Genomic DNA, 20614 nt, shown 5'->3' with positions numbered 1-20614 from the left:
ATTAAGAGCCCACAACATCAGTACACCTTTTCTAGAAAATTTCAATACAACACAAGAAGAATCAGAAGCGACTGCTTAGAAGTTGTCCTTATGCAACCTTCTAAAATAACTCTCTATAAACACATTCTTTAAGCTGCATATGTCAAACTAAACATCCCCCAGCAACTCAAGCATGAATCAATTTTAAAAGAAGAAAAAAAAAAAAGTAAGAACGGTATATCAAATAGCTATTCATTTTAAAAAATTCTCTGCAATTCCACCAGGTCTTTGCACTGAAGTCCCTTTGTTTTATTAACTGCTGTCCTTCTCCCCAGAAGTAGTCACATAAAAAAAGGAGCAGAAAGTAGGTGTGAAATAATCCTATCTCAACCCAGTTCTCTGGTCAATATGACCAACCAGTCCTGCTCTGGGGTTGGAAATCCCACCAGCCTCTCTTCCTCCACTACCACCCTGTATTAAGTACACCATGTCACTTATTCACTAGCAAGGGGGGCCACTGTAGAAAAGCCTTCCAACTGTGCCGTGAGCAATGTGATTAACATCTGGCACGTATTGGCTGTTGCAGCCTCTCCCTAAGGAGAGGAAAGTTTATAGTAGCATCTTGTTTTGAAATTTATTCTGTACAAATGTCTCTTAGCTTCTTTAACAGAAGAAAAAAAAGCCAGGATCAAACAAAGCTATTGTAGAGGATGTTGGCAAGGACACGTGCTCTTCAGTCACAGCAAACTTAGCTTGATTTGGATCATCCACCAGGAACATTATTCCTCTACCAACAAGCCTGCTTTTGCAGGAAGCTGTTCCATAAAACAGAGAAGTGATGCTACTGATCAGCCATGGCTCCTTCCCTAACCCACGAGGTTTGGATAAGCATTTTGGTGACTGGGACACAGACCACTGACTCCTTTCATTTAAATTCAATATTCTCCAGGACTGTAATTAGGAGTTGAAGATGGTCCTTACACATGTGTGGTAAGCCAGTGTCACCAGGAGCACCAAAGCATTTATTAGCCACTGGGGTTTTGAAGTTCTTCGTTAAGCTCGTGGCTTGACAAAGGTGTGGGTGACTGATGACTGATCATAATTTGTCCAAACCACACAGAGTCTTCAAGAGCAGATACTTCATGCAGAGTTGAATGACATGCTATGGAAGAATTTTATCACCTGGGAATTAAAGAAATATTCTTGCCTTTCAGACTAAAGGGATCAGTTTCGGATGACTGTTCTCTACCAAAGCTTTGCTAAACAAAGGCTATGAACTCTTAAAATAACAGCTATTTATCAGCTTATATTCTTCTACCTTACCTAATTTTAGCAACTGTTCTTTGGTCATCAGTGATCCCACCAGGCTACCCTTAGCCATGCAGTCATACAGGAGAAATTACATATATGCCTGTCACAAATTTTGCATACTTACCTTTATAGCTTCCAGAACAACAAATGCACTGCCCTGCAAACAGCATGTTATCACCAGTTTGGTAGGTATACCCTAGGAATTCAGTAACTGTGGCTTGCACAGTCTTCTCAATGGAGGGAATAATACTACTAAATTAGCTTAGAAAATGGTACAATTACTATTTTACATAAACCACTTTCTACAAGTACATTTGGGTTTAGACATCATTGGTATGCATTCAGTTAAAACCAGTGAGATAAACAGTTGGGTCCGTGAACACTGGAGCTACCAGCCTGGCTCCTGGCAGCTGTCTCATAGCTGAACAAGCTCCCAGTTTTCTCCCTAGCCATGCAGCAGTTGGTATATACCCAACATCTCCATACAATGTCCCTCTCTTCCAGCCAGCAGCCTATTACTCTGGAAGTACATCATCATCATTAAGACTTTATCCCTTCCGTCAAACTGGGTGGAAACCTGCCAACGGGTTCAAAAGTTGTTGACTGTGTCTGAAATTTGGCTGAAGAATAGTTATTTGCATCATCTCAGCCTCATTTTACAATGCATCCCAGCGCGTTGCATAGATGAGTAATGACAAACCTTCCTGGTGCCCAGCACTAAGGTTACTTTCAAGTAACTCACCTTCTGCTTCTGCTGGCAGCTCACACCTCTGTGCTGAGCTTGGCAACCCACCCAATGGTCTGAGAACTCTGGTAGATCAATTTCTAAACTGATGCATGTCACAACTTCGGAATTTAGATAACAAAAATTTGGACTGAAGAGTGACTAAATGTATTGAAAAGAAGCAAACTTATGATGGGAAACCATCAGTTTTCTGTAGTGAGAACAGCAATGGTAGGAGTGTGGTTGCCTTTTTTCTCCCACCAGAATGAAATCCATCAAAAATCTAACAACTTACAACAGCAAAAAAATGAGTACTTGGAAGAGCGTTTCCTGCAGTTTTAAAGTTTGTCATTTAAAATTGCCAACAGACCAAAAATCTTGATTTGTATTGTGATGATACTGGAGGACACCATCTGTTTTCCACACACACACGCAGACTTTTGGAAAAAAAAAATCAGTGATGTTGCTTAAGAAAAAGAGTAGAAAAAGACAGAAATTTGGAGTGAATAAACTCCTATATCCCTTCAAATGTGACTAATTTTTTTGGCCACTACACCAATCCTGTCCCATTTCACCTTTAATACTATGCTGAATTATGGTATGCGTTATGGCAAAGGAGATCTGTTGATATAACATACAGCTAATGCTGTTAGAAGTCCTCAGCCTGTTTTCAAAGGACACTGTTTGTAAGAACTGAAGTTTTCAGTACCTGAAACATCAGACAGGGCAAAAACCCTTCCTTAACAGCACATATTTGCAACACAACACTTCGGTCAAACTCATATCTCCAGCTGTAGCCACTAGCCCTGATTTTGTGTGCCATCTGCAAGTATAGCAGCCATGGGTATTGGTTTGACACATTCTTTCTACCTTCCATCACTGACTCAAGAAGTCCTCCAGAGACAAAAATGGTATTAGACAGCCATTTCTCTAGAAATCCTTCTAACCAACCTCTAAAGATATTAAAACCAGACTTTTTTACTATTTTAAGAGATGTCTACTGTCTATTTTCCAGTCCATTTAACTATCCCTCACATGCCACATCACTGCTCCTGCATGTCATACTTCTTTGTATCCTTTCAGGATGGGAAAAGCAGAAGTATAGATGCTATCACAGATGGCTTCTCTAAAAGGATACAATTTTTTCTTTAAGCTGTTCCAATGAAAACTTTCCTGTTTGCATCTAGAAGAAAACAACAGGTTCACAGTTCAGCATTTCTGGGCTGTTACAACTAGGAACCAACTTTACTCAGAGTTCCCATTGTGGCTGTAGAAACATCTGAAAGAATACAGATTCCCAACATATGACACAAGCCAACATTTATAGTGAATCATCATGCACAGAAACTCTTAGTTAAACCGATGAATTCAGATGAAGCAGCAGAATAGAAGCAGTAGGAAAGAGAAGGCAGCAAAAAGTCTCAGCTGTAAGAAGTTTGGAACCCAAATGCCCTAGAGCAGCAAGTTACCTCTGAGTTCTCACATGAGCCCTTCTCCCTACTGAATTCAAGTATCAGCATACATTAAATACATGTACAAGACCAGTCAAAACGATCTCAAATCGATCTGAATGTGATGAAATCTCAGGAAAATTATTCCTGACTGTCCTCATAAACACTGTGAGACATACTATTAAACAAAACTACATATGTTTTTGTTTCTCCATCTTCCCAATCCTTTATGACGTGTTTTCTGCAAAGATTACCATATACTCCCTGAACCTCAGAAAGATAGAAAGTATCTTTACAAGGTATCTTGGAAACATTTGTTACCCTTACAGGGTTACAAACTGTAACTTTGCCTCTTAGATTTTGGAGTAAATGCTTGATAATTAATAGAAATGCAAGACACCAGGTTTTAGTTCCTTCTCCAAAAGCTTTCCAATTTCTTAAACCACCAGGAAAAACTAAGTAACTGAATTACAAGGAAAGGTAATATGAGTATTATCTTTAACCCCACACATAGAAGAAAAGAGAACGTTCAAAACATTTACACTTCACACACAGGGTGTGAACACACACACACAAACCTATCTAAAACCCTTTTTCACATGTGCAACTCCGATCCAGTCCATCTCCTTGCTACACCCTCGGCACATCATCATTTAACCTGGCCCTGCCAAAATCCAACTTGTTTCTGCTGACGCCTAAAAAAACATTTCTGAAGAACTCCTTGGAAGTGTTCCACTCTTATCCCTATGCCCCTCAAGTGACTGTTTTACTGCACACAGAGCCATCAGCTGAGGAACAGCAACAAGCATCACAACCAGGATTGTGGAAAGTAACGTAACTGAATGGCGACAGCACTGATGCCGTCCCTGAAGTCTCGTGGGTCTCACACCCAAACAATTCTGCCAGTAGTACATCATGCACTGTGCGACTGGAAAATATTCTGCACTATCAAGTTTTGATATGAAAATCAAGCACATTTTAGGTGTATTTATCGTCAGCATCCCCCTGTTCCAGGAGAAGAACTTTTTACCGAAGTAATTTGATCTTTAAAGGAAAAAAAAAAACGTAAAGACATCTTACACTGCAACAACGCTAAGGAAAGAGAACATCGTTTGTTATTTATTTAGACTAATTTCTATTCAGATTGTAACATGAGCTCTCCCTGCTTTGAGAGCCAAAGTCACCGCTCAGGACGGGATAACCACGGCGGCCGCAGGTGCAAGGGGGAAGGAGACACGCACACACCAGCAGTTAGGTAAAACACTCCTCACATGACTAAGTTTCTGCTCTTAAAATAATCCTAGCAACTTCAAAGTCAAGCAGGAGGGAATTTTTTTTGTGTGTGCGCGCAGAATAAAGGATTAAGCAGAGACATGCAAAAGCCGCACTTATTTCGGGAAGGGAAAGAACGAGACGCGTTTCCTCAACAGCTTCTTCGCAAATATTTGCATCGAGAAATCACAGCGAGGGGCAGGCTCCGGCTCGGACGGGCTCCGGAGCGCTTTGCACGGGGTACCTGCCGGCTGGGACCCGACCCCCCCCCGGCGCAGCCCCACACCACCTGCGCTGGCATTTCCTGCTCCCTACAGCCTCCGAAAACACTCCCCAGAACCCCGCCGACGGGCAGCGTGACTCCGGCGTTAAACATTAACCCCGCGCCCCGGCTCTGCCCGACCCAGCAGCCCGGCGCGGAGCCCCCCGGCTCCCCCAGCCCACCCCAGCCCACCCCACGAGCACCCGACCTCGCTCAGCCCCAGCTCCCAGCCGCTGAGGGGGGCGCGCGGCTCCCTGAGGCGCGGCCGTTACCCCCCAACGGCCGGGCGCGCGCCATGGCCCCAAAGGCAGCGCCGGGGGAACGCGGGGGGGGGGGGGGGGGGGTCGTGCCTCTGCCCCCCGTCCCCAGCCCTAAGCCGCGGCGCCCCCGCCTCACCTCACCTCAGCGCCCAGCCCGGCCCCGCAGCTCCTCTCTCGCCCCCTCCCGGCGGGCGACTCCGGGCGCGGCCCCGCCCTCGCGGCAACTTTTCCTCCCTCCTCCTCCTCCTCCTCCTCCTCCGTCTACGCCGGGTCTCGCGCTCGCTCCTCCTCCTCCTCCGCGCCTGCGCGCTGCGCCAGCCGCCGTTTGCACTCCCCCCCCCTCCCTCCCTTCACGGGGGCGCGAGGCCGGCCGTTGGGCGGGTGCCGCGGCCGTTACCGCCCCTCAGGCGGGCGGCTGAGGGCTCCGTTACCCCCCCCGCCCCTTCCCCGGGAGGAGCCCCGAGGTAACCGGCTGGTGGCAGGCAGGAGGCCGCTGTTGGGGCTGCTCCAAACCGCTGGGCTGGGGAGTTAATGGGCTGGTAAAGCGGACGGGGCAGCGGGTGTTTTTCCAGCAATTGTTTTGCCAGGGCTGGCTGCTGGGCGCCTGTCAGAAGTGGCCCAGGCACGGGGGTGCCGCTGGGATGAGGGCGGCTTTGGTGACAGACCCCAAGCCAGTGTACACATACCCCAAAGCTGCCTTGCGTTTCAGTTCCACGCAGCCCAGAAAGGTCCTACTTGGTATCACCTAAAGATCTGCCCTGGGGTCATCGCCCCACAGTCATGCTCCCTATTATTTTTATCTGGTCTATTATTTTGGGGAGGGAGGAGTGTTTCCTTTTGTTACTTGCAAAAGGAACTGTATGTTGATGAATACTCGTGTTTCTAGTTGCTCAAGTACCTGAAGTAGTTTGCTGTTATTTTCTTGGATAAACATGTAGATTTCATTAACACATTTCACTTCTAGGCTAGTAATGAAAATACAAGTGTTACCACACCCAGTACCAGTCCTTAGCACATGACTTTTTACGTTCCCATATTTCCAATTGCCTTTTTATGGTCTTTCAAGATTGGACAGCTGTTTATGTGTATGAATGCACGTTCACTTTTGCCACACAACCTTCTGCAATAATAAAGTCCTTTCCTTGTAAAGCTCACTTCCCTCATCTCCATTAGATCATCCAGACTGCAGTAATGTTTTGCTCCAGAAGATACTGTGTGAAGCACAAGGCACTGTATCAAATGAGTTCACTGCCTCATGTAAATGCTACAGTTTTGTTCATCATTTATCCATTTTCATCAAAAAATCAATTTTAATCCATTTTGATCAGATTGTTTTTGCTAGTGTTTCTTCCATTATATTGCTAGTGTAAGAAGCTTGCTGGCAAAGGCAATTTTCTCAGTTTCACTGCCCAGCGTTTATTATCAAGTGGCCAACTTTTTACTTCAAAAAATTATATATTTGGGGGAGAATTACTATTAAATTGTCCAAACTTTATATAGTTATATGTATATACATACTTTTCAGTGACTTGCGTAGTCATTTTCATAAATTGGAGATCTTTAATACAAGATTAGTTGTGTTTTTTTTTTTCTTGAAACTTTCAGATGTTATGGCCACTACTGTATATACTTTATGATTGCTTAACAGATACTTTTTACATTGCTCACAGTAACAGGTACAGTATATGTTTCCCAAATTTTGTGATTTTTGAAGGGAATATAATATTTGCTTCTCCTGTTGTCCTAAGATTCATACAGCATTTTGGCACAACAACCATGTTCTGATGCTTATGTAGAACTTTCTTAGCTGTGTATTGTTTGAATCTCTAATTTTCAGCAGAAATTTTAAAGTGAAGGCACATTAGAAGTCAGCATGTTAATATTACCATTAAAAAGTCCGCTTTCGTGTTAGTACACTTTGTTATGGTGTATTTAAAAAAAACATTGTGCGTATCATTTTGGTTAGTATCTGTTTAGTCCTTGATCCCTGCATTACTTCTTTGCAAAGCCAGTCATGCAAAGGCGTTTGTGAATCCCAAACTAGCATTATGACTTCACTGCAACTATGACCTTATTTTGATATTTTTGCTTCTCCGTGTACTCTGCTTTCTCATTTGCCTTTGCCCTTTTCCTCAGCACAGATTTGTTTTTCATTGCTAATCTTTTAGAAGTCCCTTAGGACGTATACCGGTTTCTTCTGTTCTTTTTTTTCTCAGAGGAAATGTAGTCTGTGAGCTTTAATTATGGTATATTTTAAGATTTTCTACAAGGGGATCTTAATAGAGTCTTCCACACAGTACAGACTGAGAATGACACAGGTGTGGCACAGGAAGCCCCAAATGAACTAAAAGAAGAACTTTAAAATTAGAATAAATGGTGCAAGTGCAAAACAATGCCACAAGGGCAAGTGATTTCCTCTTGTAGTAGTCAGTACAGGATATGTGCTATGCATGATGCAGGGATGCGGAAAAATGTTTACATGTTTCTAGTATTGATGTTTATGTAAAGTTTGATAGTATTAATAACATACGTTGTTAAACAGGGGAGTTGACTGGGCAGTTGAAAAGGTCTTAAACTTGGAGGAAAGGGATCCAGAGTAAACTAAAACAGGTATTCATAGTTCTACTCAGTAATCCAACCACTCAGTTTGGCTCCAGGCTAACTGACCAATATTAAGACTTTCAAAAGGCAGAAAGAATGATGTGGCAGAGTGGTTGATTGTGGGGAGGGGCACCAGGGTGGCACAAAACACACGGCTGGAAGAGAGTGGGAGAAAGACCATAACCAGATTCTTCAGCACATCCAGGAGGTTGGCTTTTGGCACACGTCCAATCCAGGGCAAAACATATTTATGTAAAGTTAGGTACTAAAGCAAGAATCTTATTTTTAGGAGACATTCAAAGGTTTAAAATTAATTACGTTAAATATTTTTCCTGAAAACTGCAGACATTATACTTCTTTTTCAGTGATGAATGAGCTGGAAATCTGTGTTTCAGAGCTGCACGCAACATGGTATATTTTTGTGTTAGAATGCTTTTGTTCCAGGGTGATCCATACTGTTGTTGATGTTGTCTGATCAGATTTCTTCCTCTGAAATAATTTTATTGTCATGCATTTTGTATACATAGTGTTTCTGTGACCACGTTCATATCTTTAGCTGTGCTGGAACACCTGTTCTCCATTTTCTTTTATATTTCTTAACACTTGGGACATCTTTACAACAGTCTTTTCAAACAGTTACTACCCTCTTCACGTTCCTATGATTTATGAAGACATTATGGCTGTCTCTAATTTTCTCAGGGGGATAGAAAACTAAATTTTGTTTTTAAAAAACTGATTTAAGTCATGTTTTGTTGGATAGCTAATAGATTTTGTCATGGTGCTCTTCTGCACCCATCTTTTTTCCTGTTTATAAGCTGATAATCACGTGAAATCAACTTTATGTACTTACTGAGAACTGTGTCTGTACTTACCGGGGGCTTTTGCAAAAACTGAATTAGCAACAATATTAACATGTAGGATCTAAGGCAGAAGGTTCCATGAGATGCTGTGTTGCTTAACTAATTATGAATACTTGATTTTCCATGTTCTCAAAGCCTTTAGGGAATTGTCAGATCACTTTTTGCCCAGGGAAGAGAAAAAACTTTCAAATTCCAAGACACTCACACAATTACTTGTCTTCAGGAGCAGTGGTTTTCACTGAACACAGGTTAGCACAGTGCACTTTATAATACTGCAAGGGTTAGCTATTAGAAGGAAAACAGGCTGGTAGGAAGGAGGGCCATATGGGAGTAAAGCAAACAAAAAATAAACTATTCTTGTTACTTAAAACATAAAATAATAATCATATGCATTTGCTAGGGAGGCTGAAAGGAAGTCTTAACAACATTTTAGTCCAACATCTGTTCTCTAGGTTGTTTTGGTCATCTGTATTATCACTAAAAGATGCAAAACAAAGCACAACAAGTAAAAAAAAAAATAAATAAATCTCAAGCTTTCAGTAAGCTAAGTGAGGACACACTGCTTTGTGGGCAGATTACCTAGCTATGTTCCAGTCCTCATGTTTCCCCTACCATGAGGACATACACCCACCACCTTTTCTTTTAAACATACTCTAGCAAAGTTTTCCTCTATGTAGCTTGTAGCAAGCAGTCACATGAAGCTTAGTCATCTGATTGCTCTCTCGTTCCCACATCCTGTATAGAGGCTAAAATTTACAGACATATCCACATCCAAACAGGCTAGCGGAGCATTTCTTTAAAGACTCCTTTGGGCAGGCACATGATTTTCAGTGAACTAGTTTCCCACTCCTTTTTTCATCCTACCTGGAATGCTATGTTTAAAAGGTATTTTGCTCTTAGTAACCTTTCTGGCTATGTTTCTGCTTATGGACATGCTGCAGCCCTGCTTCATTCATATAGCATCTGTGAGGAAGGGCTACATAAGAGCAAAACATGCAGAGCTGAGCTCAGAATGAGCAGAAATACTATTTGGGGGAAAAAAAAATAGAGAAGGAAGGTATGGAAGAGTGATGACAAAATTAAAGGTGAAAAAGAAGAATGAAATAATGAAACAATGGTTACTATTGACAGTAAGAAGAGAAGGATGGGGAAAAATTAGGACATTAGAAGCCATAAATGAAAGACAAATATTGATCTCATCTGAAGAAGCATCACTTGGTTTTAGTCCTCAAAGCTCTAAATAAAGCTTCAGAAGCAATGAGAGTGTTAAGAAGGGTTGATTTATTTTAGCTAGGTTAAAAATACAGAACGCAGGAGACTGCAGAAGAGCTGAAATAGGCAAGCATCACAGACTTACAGGGAGGAGCCTGCTGCATGCCATCTCATGAACATGCAACAGCATCTCATGATTCTAAACCTCTAGTCGTTTGTTTCTCTCTTCTCCAGTGAAGTAGCTGTAGACAAGCTTTCATAGAGCACAAACACACTATTTTTTAAGTTTTCTGACCATAGGTGCAGGAGCAAGCACAATATGTTTTGCTCTTTCTGACTGTGCACTATCCTATAAATGGATAGGATTTATAGACTATAAATTCTTTCCCAGTAGTTTTTCAAGCACTAAGATATTCAATAGGGTGCCAGAAGCAATTTCACTGAAGTCATCTAGAATTTCACCCTGAGAGTAAGAAACATTGGTTTCTGTTCTTCTCCAGACATACTGAAGGTAATAGTCCTGGAACAAGACTTGAGTGTGCATGGCTGTGTTCATTCTTTAGGAAGGAGGGAAATAAGGGGGTGGAGGGGAATATATCTTGCAAATGAAATAGATAATCCAGTTTCCAGTCCAACAATCTACCTCTGCGGGCCAACAATGCAACCAAAATCCTCTCCTATTTTACGCTGTTACATTTTTAAAGTTAGTTCTTGAATTCCTGGAAAAGTATGAGAACCTTCTATGCATGCTGTACATGCCAGGCCCTTTTCTGAAACTGTGTCGTCATCTGGGTGCTTTAGCAAACAAAGTTTTAATGATGGTCTTTGTTTGTCTTGCATGTGTCTTGCACAATACTTTCAAATTTGTGTGTCTAGTTCATTGCTTTTAGGGTATAAGCCAATGGTGATGGATGTCTGCAACAGGAAAAGAGAAGAATGAGAGAGATGATTCCTTAAAAAGTTCATTCCTAGGATTCACATAAACCATCTCTGACTAACTTGAGCTTTGTGGGTGAAAACCAACATAAAGCAAATTTAGGGAAAAAAAAAAAAAAAAAGAAAAAAAAAAAGAAAAAAAAAAGGAATTATCAATAGATACAGAATTGAGTAATTCAGTGGTTGAAGTTACATTATATAATATGTAGTGTTTTAGTAACAGTTTAAAATACATGTTATACCTCAGATAATAGAATGCAAAAGTGTTAGCAAGTATTTCAAACAGTGGTTTTGTCCTCTATGAGAAACTGAACACTGAATTAAAATATATGACTTGAATCCTTGAGTCCCCACCTCAGTCTACACTTAAAGCAAATTTGACAGGATTGTGTTATAGAACAGGCTGATTTAAAAGGAAAAAAGAAAAAAAAAAAAAGCAAAAAAAAAAGCAGTTGATTTGTTAAATGTTCTTTGTGATCATTGTATCTCTGGATTTAGCTTGCTGGTTTTCTTTTCTTTTCTTCTTTTTTTTTTTTAATCCTTTCTGAAGTTTCCATAAAAGCTCTCAAAATAAAAATAGAGTCTCCAGTACAACATTAAAATGGTTAGCCCTGCTTCTATGCACAGAATGAGCTGGTTTTCATTTGCAAACCAGTAAGTTACTTACCAGGTGTAAATTGAGCGTATGTTACTTTAGTTTGAACAAAAAAGAAATCCTGGTATTTGAAACGTATGGTGAGTTTGTACTGTTTGTACTGTGCTGAGACATCCATTCTTACTTCCCTTCCCAGAGCTAGGAACTGTCCAGGACTATGTTCTGCTGTTCTGGGAGTGTTGTCAGATAAATTAAAAGCCAGGCCAATACTAACTTCTCCTGAAAGACTTGGCCCTTGTTTATTGATTCTGTTGTAACAGCATGTCACTACTCCTTTCTGGGCGACTGAAGGAGGCATAGGAACTACTAGGTCCTGTAGTCAAGGGGAAGGGTTTTCTGTGTGAGGCTCAGTGCTGAAATGAACATCTTGACTGCGAATAGTTTTCTGTAACATGGGCATTACGTAGACAGGATGCTATCTACATAACTTCTTTATAGAGGACAGACATTTTTTATCTTCTGCTTGTAAAGATTTTTTTAAAAAACAAACAAACAAACAAACAAAAAACAGATTTTGGAGGATTAAAGAAAAAAGGCTAAGGACACACAAGTAAATAGGTGAAAACGTCTTTTCTCTAGATGTATCATGCCTGCTTTCTTTCTGTAATGCAATAACTGCTTTTTGAGATGAATGAACTTGTTAAACTGAAGAAGAGGGGAAATAATAAATGAGTTGTCAGATGGGCAAAGAAATGCCCGAAAGGAAAGGTGGTGTGTTACACTGAATGGCAGGGAGGAGTTGTTAGAGCTCAGTCAAAAGATTGATATTGAAACTGGTGTTGTTTAATATTTTCATGAGTGGTCTTGGCACAAAGAATAGAACTTGCTAATGAAATTTGTTGACATCAAACTTGGGAAACATTCCCTGTGGGGTGGTGTACTACCAGAATAATTGGATGACCTTGAGGAGTAGAGAAATACAATGGGATAAAAAACAGTTACAAAGCACAAGGTCATATGCTCAGGGAGTAATAGCAAAGGCTCTCTGATATAAACTTAGAGCTTGTCAAATGGAAGATGGAATTTGAAAGCATGATCTGTAAACCACTGAGAGGGTGGTTGTGCACCACTGATTTGATGTTCCTGTGGAAAAGATGAACTCAGTCATAGGTAAATTCAGCCTTGTATTTCTTGTACAGATAAGGAGGTACTAATGCCACGTGTGGTACATGTGACTGGTGAAACTTTAGCTCTAAAACTGTGCACAGATTTGAAGTGCACAATAATTTAATTGGACTTAGGAGAATTGTAAAGAAAAAAAAAAAAAAAGGACTATTAGAGAAGTGAACAATAGTCTAAAGGAACTTGGGTTGTTTAGTTTAGCCACATCATGTGGCTAAAAGACCTGACAGGTTGCAATAAATGTGGAAGGAAAGAAGGAAAGGAGGCTTGTTTAAAAAAAAAAAAAAAAAAAAAAAAAAAAAAAAGTATAAAAAAAAAAAAACGTTTTGTTAAGAAAATAACACCAACAGAGCATGAATTAGAAGTTAGTGTATTTTTTTTGTTGTTGTTGTTTTGTTGTTTTGTTTTTAACTGCTCAAGCCTCTAAAGCCTTGCAAGCTGAGAGAAAATATCCTCATTACATGATACAATGAACTGTAATGTGCAAGGAACACACATAAGAGCATGGAATTTGTTTTGTCCTGTGTTTCATCACGCTGGAGTTAGAGCGTGCTCAGGTCTGAAGTGTTCCATGTATTAGCTGGAAGTAACCATAGTCTAAAACAGACTGACAGAGGAGGTGGAGAGAATTGTTAGATTTCTTCACTGTGTTAAAGGTGATGGATATGAGTGCTGTGCTGAACAGAGTGTGCTGCTAGTGGCTTTCCTTGCCTCTTAGAAGAGCAAGGCTCCTGTGTCCATCTTAGAGAACCGTAGTGCTGCAGAGCTGCTTCACTGCTTCCTTCCCACTGATGGCTTTTGAATTCCCCATTGTCTGTTCCTGTGCCTATTTTGTAAGCTGTAGCCATGTGAATGATAAAATCATGAAATGAAATATATGGAGACTTCTTTGTTTTTATTTTGAGTTCTGTGTAGTATCACTTTCTCTTCAGCAACTGTGCATTAATGAAATGTATTTGTATCACACAAAACCCTGCCAGAAATTAAGTACATTCCATTATAGTTCAGTAACGCTTGATGTAGCTGGTCAGCTTGCTCTTCTTCCTATTTGAACAGCATGTTCTTACTTTTTTCCTTGCCAGCAAATAGTCAAAATGTTCTCATTAAGAACTTGAGGAATGACATATTGCTAGAATTTAAGTGCCAGGATTAAGCCTTGTTTGGGTTCTTGACGTACAATAGGTCGGCCTAGGAAGAGTCTGTCATGTCTCAAATGTTTGTTTATAGTCATTTGTAGTTATCTTGTGTAGTCATCGTTCAGTAATCTTGAGTGTAATGACTACAGTAACTACTGTTTAAAGTTAATATTTTGCCTAGCTTGAGTAACTTGGCTCAACAGGGGAACTTCACAATGGAAAAGGAAGTGGAGTGATACTCCCTAGATTACTGCATGACTGCAAGCCTTCCTCCTGTGGGAATTGCTAACCTGCTGCTCTGTGTGCCATGTGAGATCTCCTTGCTCCTTACGCTGTCCTTTTAAGCCCTTCTCCATTCTTTTCCCTCTTCTGCTTCAGAGGAATTGGATGTATTTTCTTGAAAAAGGGTACCGTCCTTCTGAGAATGGGAAAGGGATTTGAAGCTTTTTTGTTTTTATCCTTGTCTTTTTTTTTTTCAGTGTGTGTGTGTTTATGTTGAAGATGACCGTCCACGTGTCCCTCAGAACTCCAGAGAAATCCAGTTCTAAGTTATACCTTCCGCACAAAGCAGCCTGAGGGCATTCCTGCATTAATGAGTACAGCCAGCTCTGAACTGGCAAAGTTCAGGCTGTTCTTTGCACAAACTCCGTCGAATATTTTAATCTCAATTTGCTTTTGAAAGAATAGCTGGCTCGCAATATTCAGGCTTAATTTTACTCTTACGGTGATTTAAAAATCCTGTGCCTCTTAAAAGCATTGCTGAAATTTGTCTCACAATGTCTCTGTCAAGTCGGAAAGTATTGCAAATGCTGCACCAGGTGTTTTGGATGAATAGTTTGTTCACAGGAAATACAATTTCCATCTGAAATGAATTTGTATTGAATTTAGTTGATGGTTTGGGCCAAACAGAACTGTAAGAAAGAAGTTATTTGGACTTCTTAAGAACTACAGTTAACATAATTTTATTTAAAAACATACCAAATACTAATTTGTTAATACTTACTTAAATCAGTTAAAACCTGTTCACTGTAGTATTATATCTTTTATTTCCAGTAAAATGAAAGCAATATGTTTTTCTACCCGTAATGGTTGTGGTATTTGTTATGCACTTGGAATATTATGTGCATATTTGCATAAACCTGTTTACTTCTTTTTTTTTTTTTTAATCATAACATTTCTTGTTTTAGATGAAAAGAAAAAAAAAAAAAAAGTTATATAGCCTGCATTAGTATTTCTGTTTAATTGGAAAGCTGAGGAATAAATTATATGTTCTGCCCAAAACCAGTCCATGACAAACCCCATACAAAGTTTGGATTTTCCAGACTATTTTTACCTGAGGCTCTTCTTGTGTTTTAATCAGTAAAGTGAATATTTCCTTTCACTTTTATTCATTTTTGTTGAACTTTGTATCATAATCACCACTTACTAAAACTGCCTTTGATATTCTGTGGGCTGATGTGTACTTAACATGTGGAAGGAACATGATGAGCGTGGATGCAGGAGGGTGAGGTCTCACTGCACAGGATCAGGAGTCTTGCCAAAGGCGTAGCTGAGGTCAGGCTCTTGTGTTCCCTGTGGCGCCCATACTCTGCGTGGGAGGTTTTAAGTTAACTCTGGCTCTCTCTGATTCTAACTTTTAAGAGTTGTTTTAATTTTAAGTGTTCTCGTTCACATGTGGAACTTGGCTTTCCTCTAGCTGCTCCCATAGTGGATATTTTTATGTAAATGAATAAACCTGTGTGCTAACAACACTTGCTAGTACTGTTGTAGTACCTATGATTTGTCATAGTACTTATGATTTTTGTAGTACACATGATTTTCATGAGCCTGCCAGACAGTATTTCACAGGGCTCCCTGATCCTTCTTCCATATTACTGAGCTTTAACAGTGCCTAGTAGAAGATATTTATAGAAATAAACTGGCTAAATGTGAGGTGATCTTTCTAACAAAGCCTTCCACTTTCCAACAATAAGCCCCAAATTCTTATCACATTGGAGCCATTATCTGTAGCAGGCATTTGTTTAATCCTGTTTTGAAGTTATTAATACTTTTTGATCCACAGCATCCTGTAGCATCAAGTTCCACGACTAATACTTGAAGAAGTATTCATTTGTTTAATTCTAAAGTTTGTTCCTTATCATTTTAAGAGTCAGTTTGTTCCTTAGTTATTGTCCCCTCCTCATCTTCTCCATACCATTTGTGGAGACCTCTGTCATAGCTTCCTTTATTTGTTTGTAGACAGTGTAATTACTGTTTCCTTGCAGAGAAGTTTTCTTTGTCTCTTTCTTTGCTGAGGCTCCTCTCTTCTACCATGCTGACTTTTTTGGAGGGAAGGGTTAGAACTCTGTAGTGGTTTATACTTAGCCTGAACAGCCTGCAGCCTGTTTAAAATAATTTTCTTGGGGAAAAAAAAAAAAAAAAAAAAAAAAAAAAAAAACCACCACCACCAAAAAAAACTTTCAGCTGCTTTTTAATTTCCTTTTAGTTAGAGTATTTTATGTTCAGTTTTCATTTCTTAAACTATATCAATATGCTGGCTGTATTTTATAACTGTTTAATTTATTATCATCTCTCTTCTCCATTCCAGTTATGTAAGAGCTCTGTGACTGCCATATTATGTATGAATAATTTAGAGTACTTTATTTGTTTTTGAACAGTATGTAGCCTCTGGGAATAATGAAGGGAACAGCACTACATGACTGTCAGCCATATGGGGATCTTCTGGTATTTCTGTCTAGACTGCTAACAATTTATGGACCACGGATTAAGAAATTATAACCCAATATGTGTAGTATTTTATGCTTCACTTTCTTACAGTATTTCAAGAAGTGTATTTTTTCCTCCTGTCAGAGATGGTCTGGAATATTTTGTGCTGGTTAGTAATGCCATCTAAGAACTGAATTAGATGGTTGTAGGTTCCAGGTTATTAGTGCCTGCTCTGAAAATAAAAACAAAACTTGTAGATACAGGCTCATATTTTTCTCCACAGTTCTGTACTGTTTCCCGGAGTATTTCTGAGGCTTCATGAGTGTTGTTTGTACTTCATCATATGTACCATGCACAAACAACTGTATATGTGGTCAGCCCCAGCTCTGTAATCTAAAACATCCATTTGGATGCTGAACACATAGTAGCTTAAGGTAATGGCATAAATTTAAATTACAAATACAGATTTGAGATGCAGTAAATGTAATGAATGGTGAAATTCTGCCTCCACAGAAGTCAGAGCCAAAACCCTTGTTTGATTTCACTGGGATCAGAAATCCAGCTCCAATGTGTTTTTCCTGGCTATGATTGAAGCAAAGCCTATTAAGCTAATGAAAACACTGCAGTGCTTTGAGACAATAGACTACTAATTCATTTCCACAGTTGTTGGTTGTGCAGAATATACAGGAGGGCGTGCTGACATATTTAAAGCACCTAAGAAGTGTGAACGCATTTAAGAAATTTCCAAAGTACATCCAAAGTACAAGATTAGGTATAAGCAAATAGTTTGGAGGCAGACAGTAATAAAGTGACTTAATGTGAAGTGTTTGTTTCTTGGTACTGATGGTCTCTGTAGCAGAAATCAGCATCAGAGAGTCTCTGGCCTGCTGGATTCAAGCAAGAATCTCCGATCACTTACTGTGTGTAGTACTTCTGAATTTATTTCAGTGCTGCCAGCGTAGAATTTACATTTAGGCATAATTTGGCCTAATAACTTCATCTAAGTAAAGTGAAATATGAATATATAATTTTTTTGAGTCTGAACAAAGTATGTAGAGTAGGGATGTCATTCTATCAGTAAGCATACTTTCAGGCCATAACTGTATAGGATTAAAATACAGACTCCTGATTACTGTTATGGCTGATAACAATTTATTATCAATGCTTCATGCAGTAACAACCATTAACTTGGGCTTTTCATACCATAAAGTTATTTAAGGTGCGTATGTGTTTGGTATTTTTTTAAATAATAAAAAAATGTTGCTACTACATTTTTACACACTGTGATCAGTGAGTGTTTTGTGTAGATTGGGAAATGGCAGATCTGTTTCCTCAGTTCACCACATTGTTGATAAGAACATTGAAATGAATTTTAAAGTCCCTTTTATGCTGCTGTAATGGTTACCTTAATGTAAATAAAAATGAGGCCAAAAAAAGCTTTGGGAACAAAGACCTTTTAAGCTATATATTTACCCCTACTGCATTTCTGCCTGTTCACCACACCATTCAGTTCCCTTCTCTTTTGGAAGCAAATATGAGTGTTGTGCGATAAAGTATATGTGCTGTTATAAGCATATTTTCTAAAATATTTATATACTTGTTATTGTTACATTTGTATAAAGCTGTTGCTCGTGCTTTTCCATTTAATTTTATCTTTTTAGCTGTACTTCTTAGCTGCAGGAGCTTTTAGAAACACCAATGAAAATTTAAATATGTCAGTTGTTTTGTATATATCTTTCCAGACCTATAACTAAAAAGACCCTTTATTTTATCACTTCAGAGCCATATCTTTGTCTAAAAAAATAATACAAATCTTGATATTTGAACTCCTTCATTATTTCTACCCAAAGCTAGTCTCCTGTTGTTGTAGGATACGTTTCAATTGCCATATAAGTTTCTCACAAAGTAAATGCCTGTGCTGAAACTCACTGAAGTCATTAGAAAATCTTTGAATCCCCAACCTTAACAAAAAATCTTCCTCTGTGGCAAAGAAATTGCTTTTTTTGGCAGAGAGATTTGTTTGTTGCAGTGGGACTTGCACAATAAGGCTGCATCTAGAGTGATGCAGCCAGGGAACATTCCTGGACACTGGCAGTTGATCCTCTGTGCTGCTGAATGCTTAGCACGTTGCACAGTCCTCGCTTCTGCTAATTAACACTCTTCTAAACACTTCCCAGACATGGTTCAAGAGGTTAGCGTGGTCCAAGGCCTATTCCCAAAAGGTGGTTCATCAAAAGCCACCCAATATTGGAAGATTAAATAGAATGGTTGCACACTTCTGTGTCAGTTGGCCTCAGTTTTAAAAATAGTAGTTCTGGGCACATTTGGTTTACTGGTATGTAGATAGCTCTATGGTAGTCAAGCTAGTAAAGCAGGAGGAACAGGGTTCTGCTGCAATTGATAACTGTAGATGACTTTAATTAGAGGAACCAGATCAGAGATTATTCCTGAAGTCTCGGTTAGAATTTGAGGATGTAAGGACTGTCAGTAATTTCTAGCCTCATCTAACACAGTTATTTGGACCATCAAATGAACACATGCATAGCAGACTCAGTGCTTCCAAAAAATCTTAAGCTTCCTGAGCCCATTCTACTCCATTGATCCTTGGATATATAGACAACGAAAGTTACCATCATGTGTATTGCAAGCAAGGTGGCTTGATCCACACGTATAAGTTATCTTTACAGAGTAGACAATAAATATGCTCTGTCCTTTGTTCATAGTCCTTGCTGTGTATATGCTATGCACCAATGTTCTCATATTTCTATTCAAGCAGGCTTATAATACCTTATTGCAGCTTATAAAAAACAAGCTCCAGAACTTGTTTGCATTGCTCTTCACTATATTTTTTTTTTCTTTAGCTTTTGCATTTTTAGGCTTGAAGAATTCATAATTTTTATCATTTTCCATGTAATTATTGTACATTGTGCACAGTTAAGGTCCCAAAATTAATCCCCTGCTAGGAAAGTGTTCTGTCAGTGAAGTTGTTGGGTTTTTTTCCTTCACAAATTTGCTTATGACCTGTACATTTGGCTGTGCAGTTTGCAGCCAAAAATATTTTACTTTAAAGTAATTTAAAGATAATAGATGTCAATTTTCTGTGCCAACTACCTGCCTTGAAACCAGAATTGAAACATGGGAACCATTTTTACAGACACACATTTTAGCCACAAGAATGTAGGCAGAATTTTCTGTTGGTCTTTCCATTTTAAATCCATTCCAACATTCTTTTTTTTTCAGTTGTCAAGATTCTTGCTGAAATACTCACTTTTGTAGGTCAACGCCACCAAACTTTTAGTAAGAAAAATACCTAGAAAAAGCATTGTTTTACTTGCTTACCATCATCATCGTCTGTGGGTTTCATTTAGAGCTAAAATTTGATAAACATGTCACTATAGAGCTTGCAAAAATTTATGAATATTCTGATTTAAAGAAAAAATAGGTAGCTGAGTTACCCAGAAAGCTCTTGTTTGTTGTGTGCATGCTTAGAGACAATTATGCCCTGGAGAAGCATCTGGGATATAAGAAAGGGGAGCGGCCTCTTGGTTGAAGCTATTTCCTATTTCAAAACATACAAATTAAACTGTATGTTAGAATATCCAACCTACAGATGTTGGATACTTATCAAACATAAAGTATTTAGAAACAAGCAATTATTAAACTATATTTTCCTCTTACTAGTATGTAGTTGTAACCTGAAAAATGACACTGAAGAACAGCATCTTTTTACTGATTTTGCCTGCCTTCTTTGAAGTTATGGATCTAGTAAGAGTACATCCATATTGATACTTGTATTTCTAAAATGTCAGAGTTTGCCAGCATATCAAGAACAAGAAAACTCACATGCTTTTAAGTCCTAAAAGATATTATGGCTGTAGGGGGAAAGGTGTTACGAAATTTCTTTCTATTAGCAAATGCATTTGTGGTAACATAGCTCAATGAGACTAATTTGGTATGTTTGACATGACCGGTCATTGGTAGGTTTTTTAGTTGTGATTAACAAACATTCTAGACTCATCCAGGAAATACCTTTGTACTTTTTCATACCTGTATGTAGTCTTTGTCATAGCCAAATTTACTGCATTTTCCGTAAACAAATCCATATGACAAGGACATTGATGTCCATC

General features: G+C 39.2%; 2 protein-coding genes across 4 annotated transcripts in view; one reads left to right on the top strand and one right to left on the bottom strand.

Moving 5' to 3' along the window:
* USP53 (ubiquitin specific peptidase 53) overlaps positions 1-5509 on the bottom strand; it is a 38884-nt gene extending 33375 nt beyond the window's left edge. The window contains exon 1 of one of the 3 annotated variants that reach the window (XM_084518764.1): positions 5401-5509. The gene's annotated coding sequence lies outside the window, so the exon portion shown is untranslated. Of the gene's footprint in view, positions 1-5207; positions 5231-5395 lie in introns of those variants that run through there. The other 2 variants (XM_084518765.1, XM_084518768.1) reach the window with 2 other exon arrangements.
* An 8462-nt stretch (positions 5510-13971) lies between these two features.
* Positions 13972-20614, top strand: part of LOC311436511 (uncharacterized protein) — a 99874-nt gene continuing 93231 nt past the window's right edge. Inside the window, exon 1 of the mRNA XM_084518762.1 lies at positions 13972-14090. The gene's annotated coding sequence lies outside the window, so the exon portion shown is untranslated. The remainder of the gene's footprint in view (positions 14091-20614) is intronic.

The sequence above is a fragment of the Aythya ferina genome (assembly GCF_964211825.1).
Source record: "Aythya ferina genome assembly, chromosome: 4".
Classification (NCBI taxonomy): Eukaryota; Metazoa; Chordata; class Aves; order Anseriformes; family Anatidae; genus Aythya; species Aythya ferina.
The sequence above is the reverse complement of the archived record's forward strand: the minus strand, read 5'-3'. Positions and strand labels throughout refer to the sequence as shown.